Raw genomic sequence first — 10,759 nt, forward strand, 5'->3', positions numbered from 1 at the left:
TCTTCCTACTACCTTCTTCTATTTTTTAACATATAATGTATTATTTGTTTCAGAGGTACAGGTCTGTGATTCAACAGTCTTACACAATTCACAGCACTCACCATAGCACATACCCTCCCCAATGTCTATCACCCAGCCACCCCATCCCTCCCACACCCTACCACTCCAGCAACCCTCAGTTTGTTTCCTGAGATTAAGAATTCCTCATATCAGTGAGATCATATGAAGGGGGGGACATTCAGAGGAGAAGACGAACCATGAGAGACTATGGACTCTGAGAAACAAACTGAGGGTTCTAGAGGGGAGAGGGCTGGGGGGATGGGTTAGCCTGGTGATGGGTATTAACGAGGGCATGTATTGCCTATAACACTGGGTGTTATACGCAAACAATGAATCATGGAATTCTACATCAAAAACTAATGATGCAATGTATGGTGATTAACGTAACATAATAAAATTTTAAAAATACGTTTCAACAAAGCAGTTACCTATTCATATTTAAAACTACATTTCTCTATCTCCTTTGCAGCTAGTTATAGACATGTGACTAACTTATGGCCAATGGAACGTGAGTAGAAATTATATGTGTAATTTACACATTAGTTCACTAAAAAGAAATTTGTTTGTTCTTTTACATTCTCTATTTATTCCCTCCCACTAGCTGGAATGTAGAAATAATGATTAGCAATTCAGACAAAAAACATCCATGGGATATAGTAAAATAAGAAGATAAAACTGAGGAGCTGAATATCCTTTGGGAAGACTTGCCTATCCACCCTAGACCACCACCAACCTCTAAACCATTCTATGAGAAAGAAACAAACTTCCAGCTCATTGAGCCAATGTATTTGGGCCTTTCTGTTAGTGCAGCTTAGCCTGGACTTGATCAAAAGCAACATTCATATGAAAAGGAAAAACTTGATGAAGAGTTGAACATTCAGGAAACTGGGAATCAAACTAGAATGCTCTCATGAAAGCCAATGGAGAACAGAATTATACTAAGGGAGCAGTGTTCAATAGTACCAAATAATGAAGAGATGTTACATGAGATAAATATTGCAAGTATATAGAGATACTGGTGAGATAAGAAAACTAAAGAAGAACCTGTTAAAAATTAGGGAAACTTCTGTGGGGAATGGTAGTTAATGAGAAACAGAGAAACGTAGAAGGAGTATCAAAATTGAAGGCACAAAATAAATTAGAAACTACGAATACAGAAAACGACCTATCTGAAGAGATTCTTAATTTTCTCTTGAAATACTCAGCAGCCTAAATGTTAAAGCCAAGACTGTGGGAGAATATCAGGAGCTTTCTGACTCCACCAGGCAGTTGGTTGTATATCAGAGGACAATAAATCAAAGAAGCTAAGGAATCAGGTTCTGGATTTAAATCTTAGCATTTAATTGCTTTGTAATTTTGATAAATTATTTACCTTCCCTTAATTGTCAGTTTCTGACAATTCTGTGAAATGTGGATAACACAGTATCTGGTGATTATAATCAACCTCACTCTGGTAAAAAACAACTTCAACTCTCAGTGGCTTAAAATAATAAACAGTTGTCATGGACCTGCAGGATGCCTAGGACCCTGCTCTACTTGGATCTGATCATCTTGGCCAGGCTCCACTGGATTTGATTCTAGGCTGTGGTCAGCTTCAGGTCTTTTCCAGATGGTTTTTCTGTCCAGAATCCAGACTGAAGAAACGACCACTATTTGAGGCATGTTCTCAAAAGCAGAAGGTCTAAAGCCCAAGCAGAAATTTGTCATACCTCAGAAAACCTTTTACTAGGATGTGGCATTCTTTGCAGCTTTACATTCCATTGGCCAAAGTAGGTCAAGGGAAAAGGAATAATAAATATAGCTGGCACATGCCATACTCGGTTAATGCTAGCTGATTTTATTTTTAGTATTGTTATTTATAATAATTTATTTAATATGATATATTTATTTGTACTGATAGACAATGGGCTCTATGGGAAAGGATGCAAAACAAGAGAAAACTCATAGGTTTCCCTATTGTTGGGTAAAAAAACGTCCTCACCTGAAGAGTTTCCAGACAGGATAAGCATTTTTGTCTATGGAGAGTTAAGAAAACAGAAAAACAACTGGGAATAGTTTCTCCATTTTGAGAATGAGATGAATTATTTATGAAGAAAGAGAAACTTCAGAAACCTACCTTCCTCCACTGGGTAGTTAGAGAAAGGAGGAAATCTTAGAGGAATTAATTAATTGAAAGGATAAAAGAATTATTTTTAAAGGATTTTTTAAATTAATTTGAACTTCCACACAAACATCACTGAAATGTATTTCCTCAAATTTTGTGTATTTATCTTTATTTTCATTAGTCCTATTTATATTTTATAATTTTTCAAGATATGTTCTGTCCTTCCCAAATTCCTTATATCATCATCACAAACTTTGCATTGTTTAAACAATTATGCAGAACTCCAGCATAGTATAGAAGATGTAATGGGCTCTGGAAGAACACATACTCCTTTCACATCCAAATATGGGTTGTGTGAGGCCCACATATTGGTACTATCAGGTTGGTGCCTCATCATAAATATTTTCTGTCAAATACATTTTCCCTTAGTTGATCTGGAGTACTTTAAGGAACAACTCACAGGGTAAATATTTTTATGTAAATTCAAGCATTTCATTTCTGAAAAAAATCAGTTTTTCCTTGTGAAATAACTTGCCAACCCATTTCTTAGAAACAGAGAATGAGTGTTTTTGACAAGTGCATCTTAAATTATTAAAAGTGTTGTTAGATACTAATTAATAAAGCTATTAAATTTGACATCATCATTACATTGAATACAAATTAACATAGTGCCAATTAACACAATGTCAATTAACACAAATGCTAATAATGGTTTACTTATTTAGAGTAAATTAACATTTGTATTTAATAATCATTTGTTGCATGTATGTAATCAGTAAAATTAATTGGCAGAAAAGCAATTACATATATGACATATAGTTATTATATATGTAGTTAGAGCTATTTACTATCATCTGTCTTTTATCTCTAGCTTTAGAACAAAACTGAATGATTAGAAGGTTTATTTCCAATACATTTAATCTTACACAAAAAGCCAGTAAAATACTTTGGCCCAAGTGTACTTAGATAATAAAAATTATTATTTGTGATCTCATCTTTTGGGGCACATACTTGCTTTGGCTTTCATGATTTCCCATCTTCCAAGTCAATGCTCTCATGCTTTTCCTTGGCTTCCACATGTCCAGTGCAGAACTCATGAAGATTTGTTTTCCTGTGATTTAACCCAAGCTTTTCAAGTCTATCAGTAAATCTCCCTTTCCATATGTTTTCTAAACTCTTTTATAAGCTGATCCTAGCTCATTCTCTTCTCCTAGATTCATTTTAAAAAATCAAAATGTATATAAATTTTATAACTCAATTTCCTGTGTATTCATGTATTTTCAGACTGTAATTCAAATACTGGCACAGATGCTTCAACATCACTTAAAAAATACCACTTTTGAATTCAAAATCTGTCTTCCTAAATATTACCTATAATGTCTTTGGACATTTTTTTTTCCCCCAAGGGACCCCTGAATCCAGTGGAAATGATAGCCAAGTTCAAACTAAAATCCAATGCTGTATTTTACGCTGAAAAGTAAAATAAAATAGAACTCCCATGGATAGAACTTGAGCATTATAGACAGATTGACGTGGGTTCAGACAGCAGCTGAACCACATGCTAGTTAGATGGCTGTAATCAAAATTTTAAAACAAGTCTCAGTTTTCTCACCTGTAAGATGGGTCTGATACGATAGATATATCAGTATTTGAACTTACATCAGGTCTTTTAATTAAGAATTGCCTTATTAACTATAGAAAAATTTTGAGTTGTTTATAAACTAATTTAAACACTATCAGAAAATATATCATGACAGATGTGTAATAGTCAAATCTGCATTGGATTGTGTTTTTGAGAGATTGGACAACAAGACTGAGAATAGGTCAAGATTCAGGTTCTTTCTTGTAAATTCAGAGCCCTTTCTTAAACCCTCTAAACTTTAGAGTCTAAAGCCCCTTCTCTCCCAAGCTGCTCTCACATCATCCTATTTTGTTTCCTTCAGAACTCTGCCATTTACAAGCTTTTCTTCACTCGCCCAGAGAATCATTTTCCGTCTCCCCCACTAGAGGGACCAGACAAGTCCATGGCATAGAGTAGACAGACATCCAATACATATTTGCTGACACAATGAATCATCTGCGTCTTAAAGGGAGATCCAATTTTTTTTCTCAAGTTTGTGAATTGAGCCAGACACCATCTGTACTTTACAAGTATCCAGGTGTTCAATTAATCTGTATTAGTTACACAAAATGGAAAGAATATAAAATAAATTCTTACAAAGAACTGTTAGTGCTGTGAGTGGTTCACACAAGAAAGTGAAAGTTATTTTGTCTTTTGGGACTTGATGCATTTTGCATGGATTTCATCATTTTTATGTTGTATTGGCTTAAGCTATTTTCATGACTTTATGGGCTTGCTAAGAACCACTACATTTAACTTTTTAAGGTAGATATTTATGCTACTGCAATGATTTCCAGAAACTGCATTCTTTTTTTATGTATTTATGTACTTATTTATTTATTTAATTGAGAGAGAGAGAGAGTACATGCGAGCAGGGGGAGAGGCAAAGGGAGAGAGAGAGAGAATCCCAAGTAGGCTCCACGCTCAGTCCAGAGCCCAACTCGGGGCTGGGTCTCAGGACCCTGAGATCATGACTGAGCCAAAATTAAAAGTCTGTCGCTTAACCAACTTAACCACCTAGGTCACATCCCTCCAGAAACTGCATTCTGATTGACTAAAAAATGCCTATAAATGTGGGTATAAATTTTGCCTGAATAAAGAAAGAGGACTGGTACACTTTGAAGAGTAAATAAAAGTAAGCCCTCCACCCTCAACCTTCTGCTTCCCTCCCTGCCTACCCTCCCCACCTCCCCACCCTCCCCACCTCCCTACCACCTCCCCTTGTAAATTCCTGGCTGAATAAAAGTTGGAAGGAATAGAAGGCATGCTTTCATAAGAGTCATTTTTATCATGTTTACCTGAAAGAGCTTGAGAAATTGAGATGGATACTAACACTTTATTAATGAAGTAATCATCATTTAAAATTCTTTAATTGTCACAAATCCTGAAATATACTGTATCACAAATTAAGTCTTACATAAATATTTTATTCAATTCCATTAAAACTGATTATAATTCTTCGTAACATACCCAAGCAATTGCCCTTATTTCTTACAATTCCTAAATCAGTGCAGCTGCAACTCAGTACACTTATTAGCATCCCCTTAGCTAATTCTTAGCCACACTATGTATATTTAGATTTTCTCATCTTTCCAAATAAATCAACCCCACTTATCCCTTCATTATATCTCTCTAATATTTATGAATTTCGTCCATTTTTCCACACATTTAATTTTTTCAGGAACTCAAAGAATTCGTCAGGACTTATAATTTCTTCTTTACTAAATGCAATATATTTTTCTTTGCAATCTGTGACTTTTTTTTGTTTCAATTCTGTTCCTATAAGTGAACCCTTAAATGATGTCCTTATAATTGGAAGATTTTAGGCATTTTTAATTTCTAGGTTTTTATTTCATGAACCTACTACTCTTTTGCCTCCACTTAAGTATCCAGTGCTTGAATACAGTACTAAGTGCTCAATTAAGATTTTTTTGTATGTAAACTATTTGATACTAAAGCCTAGTCCACCTAAAAACTTTCTTCATCTGTATTATAGCAGAGATGACTAACAGTTCCATAGAGTGCTTGGCACAATAAAAAACAACAAAAAGGACCAGAAGATATCACACGAGAGATAAAAAATGGACACAAAAACTTCCAGAGAGAAACAAATAGATCAACTACAATAAAACAAGGATCAAATGGCATCAGATTGGGCAATAATAACACTAGATATTAGAAGACAACAAAATAAAACTTCCACACTTCTGAGGGTCATGATTTTTATCCTAAATTTCTACACCTAGAAAAACTATAAGTGAATTTTGAGGATATAATTAAGGCATCTTCATAAATGTGAAGACTAGGAATATTTATTTCCCATTTGTACCTTCTTAGAATGTGCTCCAGCAAAACAAAGTAGTGAAAACATGTAACCCAGGAAGAAAAAGTAATGCATCAGGAAAATATAGAAAAGAAGTGGTCTTTGCATGAAAGGAAGCCTAGAAAATGATCAGCCATATTGGAGCAGGAACCTTCTGGAAAAAATGGTTACTCACAGATTATCTTATGCATAAAAATGCTTGTGAAAAAAATTAAAATATAGTAATGGAAATTAAGGGCAAGAAAATAGTAAAGCACTTAAAAAGTCTGGTGTAGGGAAGATGTTGATATAATTATATTAAAATACTTAAATTTGCTGAGTGCCAGGATGGCTCAGTCAGTTGATCCTTTGACTCTTGATTTTGGCTCAGGTCGTGATTTCAGGGTCATGGGATCAAGCCCTGCATCAGGCTCTGTGCTCAGTGCAGAGTCTGCTTGAGATTTTCTCTCTCCCTCTCCCCTCAGCTTGGTTGCTTTCTCTAAATAAATAAATAAATACATAATCTTAAAAAAAAAATTTAAATACTTAAATTTGCAATAAGCAGTATATATATTTGTATATATAAATTATATATATAAATATTTTATATATAATATATATAAAGTTATATGGGAAATGATAAGAGAGTTAAAACTGCCTCCCATAAAATGAGAGATCAGTCTCTAATTTTTAACATCCATAAATCAAGAAAAAACAATATAAATACTGTTTATCTCCTTAAATGTAATTTTAAAAATCCCTCTCCTTGGAGAAATAGTTTTCTATGATAAAAATGAAAAAATGATAGAATGGTAAAAATAATGATAATGATAATAGTAACTAAGAAGAAGGCTTTGGAGTGCAAAGCTAGATGAAGTAGTATGGTAGAAAACTGTGGGTTTTCCTTATTATCCTTTTGGGAGTAGTAGGAGGCAGAATTCCAAGATGAGCCCAAATGTCCTTTATGTTATCTGTTGGGCAGAACTTGTGAATATGATGGAACATCTCTCACGATTCTGTTATATGGAAAAGGGGATTTTGCATGTTTAAATAAGGCTTTGGAATTGGCCCGTGGGTAGGGGTTGAAAATTTTTTGAGGAGCATAAGAAACCCCTTAGATTAGGTTGTCTTGAACCAACTGTTAGTTGGAATATGTATTTTAAATGTGCTACCAGTGAAGTTTCAGAAGGGCACGAGGGACACGAAGAAGAAATACTAAATCACCTTAGAGAGAGTCTATATCTCTGAGTATAAACTGTTGGTAAAAATCTGGGAGGACACAGTTGACAAAGGCTCAAAAGGAAGTAAAATAGTAAGGACTGGAAACCAGAGGACAGGGTATCCTTGTTATGTGGTAACAAAGCTCAGTAAAATTGTCTACTATGTTGATGTGGGAAGCAGAACTTGCCAGTGGTAAATCTGAATACCAAGCTAAGGAAATTTCCAAATAAAGTGTTAAAGGGATGGCCCGGTTTCTTTTGTTGCTCAAAGTAAAATATAAGAAAAATAGAGATGAATAGAAGGAAGAAGTTAAACAAAAAGGAAATCAGTATGTCATGATTTAGAAAATTCTCAGTCTATCCATACGGCAAAGTGCTAAAGTTAAGTTGGCTGCTCTAAATGACACAGAAAAGTAAACGAAGGTGTCGACTGTATGGCTTTTTGCTAAAAAGTCAGAAAGATCCTAATGTCGGTGTGTCCTGTCACGCAAAGCATCTCTCAAGAGATTAAGGCTGTTCTTCACAGACCTTCTCAATCCAACCAGAGGACCTTTAAGAAGCTTAAGGTCATCGTCCTCAGTCATCTCAGTAGGAGGTCAAGATAAAGAAAAAAGTATCCCCATAACATTTGTTTGTGTGGCTTTTGTTCAATGGATTAAAACTTGGTGAAGTTTTAAAAAAACAAGAACAAAAACGGAAACATTTTGTGAAATTTTTATCAGTAGAAACACTGCCAGCTTGAAATTAAAAAGAAAGAGAGTACAAGGTAAAGGGGGGGGCTGTTTGATACCCCAAATCTACCGGCAGCAAACGGGCTGATAAAACTACGGTCGCTCCCCCCACCATCCTCCGTCTTGCTTTCTGTGGTTTCACTTTCTGCAGATTCCGTTACCTGTGGTCCCCTGAAGTTTGGAAGCAGGGGATCCTCCCTCTGACGTGTTGTCAGAAGGCCAATAGTACCTTAAGGCTTGGGTCATTCCCCTCACTTCACTTCAACACACAGGCATTTTATCTACATCATCGCAAAAAAGGTGAGAACAGCCTATAAAGATATTTTGGGGGAGAGAGAGAAGAACCACATTCACACAACTTTTATTACAATATATTGTTATAATTGTTCTATTGTATTAGTTATTGTTACTAATCTCTTACTGTGTCTAATTTATAAATTAAACTTTATCACAGGTGTGTATGTATAGGAAAAAACATAGTAATATAGGGGTCAGTGCTCTCCGCAGTTTCTGGCATCCACTGGGGGTCTTGAAACGCATACCCAATAGATAAAGGGGTGGGGCTAGAATACTCAGTTGCAAACAGTTGTTACTATTCATGAGTAAGGAATGATGATGTAGAAGGTGTAGCCAACAGTACAGAGGGAGGAGAGAGAAGTGTATCAGTTAGGTTTTCCTAACTATAAGGTCAGATCATTTGGAAATAATGAGTTTTATCTTCTTTTACTCTTTACATCACTTTTTTGCTTTTTCTTTCTCCATAACATTGGCCAGGACCTTCATTCCTAGGTTTAACAGTGTTGGTAGATAAGAGAATCTTTGTTTTACTCCCGGGAAAAAAATACAAAGCTCAATGTTAAATGCAAAGTTCTCAGTTGTTTGGGCGGGGGGGTGTCTATAAATTTAACCAAGTTAAGAGCTTGCCCTACTTTTCAGAGTTTTCTAATTGTTTTTCTAAAAAATAGGTGGGTGCTGAATTTTCCAAATTCTTTTTTTGATAACTGAGATAATCATACCTGTCAATATTAATGTGGGGTATATGACATTGAATCACTTTCAGAGGTTGAACTCTCCTTGTCTTCCTAAGGGGAAAAAACCTTCTTGATCAAGACTTACATTTAATAATTGCTAATACTCAATTTAAGATTTAGTATTTTATTTTATAACTAAAGAGGCTGTTGATTTTTTCACTTTTTTTTCTTTCTTCTGAAACAAACTAAATAAGGTGGCAATTGACTATGCATTAAAAATGTGTTAGAACACACTAATAATAAAAACCTGCAAGGGTATTTTTACTATTATTCAAATTTCTTTCATACTTATCTAATAAATTTTGTTTGACCCTCTTAGCATGTTTATTATACAATATCTCCTTTCATCCACATAGTTGTTTTTAAAGCACAATAACATTATATTTTCCTTGTATCTGCACTTATTCAAACTTTTTAATTCTCTATTTGGTTCATTTTTATTTTTTCACTCTTTTGCTTTGATCCATTTTGCCAAAAGTCAGTGCCCTTCACTGACTGTTTAAAAAAAACTTATTTTTTTTTTTCTTTAGTGCTGCTCATATCCTCTATTTCACTCATTGTTGCACTTTTATTATTCCCCTTGTTTGCCTTTTGTTTGTGCCTTTTCCAATTTCCTGAGTTAAATGCTAAGCTTGTTTGCTTAATTGGTTTGCTTATTATTTTGTTTCCTGAAAAAAAATGCACATAAAGCCATAAAATTCCCTCTAAGAACTGTATTCACTTTTTTCACAAAATTTTCATCATAATATTTTCATTGCCCATTAGTTCTGTTATGCAACCTATTTTAGAATTTCTTTACAACTTAAAGTTTATTTAGTAGTATGCTATTTAATTCCAAATATAAAGAATGTATTTAGCTCTATTTTATTTATTTAATAGTATCAAAGATGATTGCATTTTAGTAAGAAAAATGTTCTGGTGGCATTCACCTTTTGGAACTTTTAATAAAAGTTCAATATTTTAAAAGCTCAATTTTTTAAAAGCTCTCTATGTGTTCAAGAAGAATTTGTATTCTGTATTGAGATCAGAGGGAAAAAAGTCTTTTATCTTAAATTTTCCAACTCACTCATTTTTTTTTTTTTTTTCTAGCAGGAGTATTTGATACATGGCTTAGTTTGAAATCACTAATTTGTTGCACAGCTATGCATTCTGCCATTTATCATATATACTGCAGCACTTATTTAATTATATTTCTCAAAGCAAATATGTGCCATTACTACTTTTAAAAATAACTTCCTGCTCGGGGCGCCTGGGTGGCTCAGTCGTTAAGCGTCTGCCTTCGGCTCAGATCATGATCCCAGGGTCCTGGGATCGAGCCCCGCATCGGGCTCCCTGCTCTGCGGGAAGCCTGCTTCTCTCTCTCCCACTCCCCCTGTTTGTGTTCCCTCTCTCGCTGTGTCTCTCTCTGTCAAATAAATAAATAAAATCTTTAAAAAAAATAAAAAAATAAAAAATAACTTCCTGCTCATGCATTATAAATATAGCTATTTCTTTAAGTATATCAGTAATACTTATTTTACATTATTGATCTGTCTGTATCATGGTTCTTTTGCAGTCTACTTTAACATATAAAAATTCCTTTGGAAGTGTCCTTTATCTCTACCCCCCAAGATCTACGTTAGCAATCATCCTCAAAGCATATGACCCACCAATATACATCTGTAGGGTCTCATGACTAAGGTTTTACTAG

This window comes from Phoca vitulina, unplaced genomic scaffold (genome assembly GCF_004348235.1).
Source record: "Phoca vitulina isolate PV1807 unplaced genomic scaffold, GSC_HSeal_1.0 scaffold5, whole genome shotgun sequence".
NCBI classification, from domain to species: domain Eukaryota; kingdom Metazoa; phylum Chordata; class Mammalia; order Carnivora; family Phocidae; genus Phoca; species Phoca vitulina.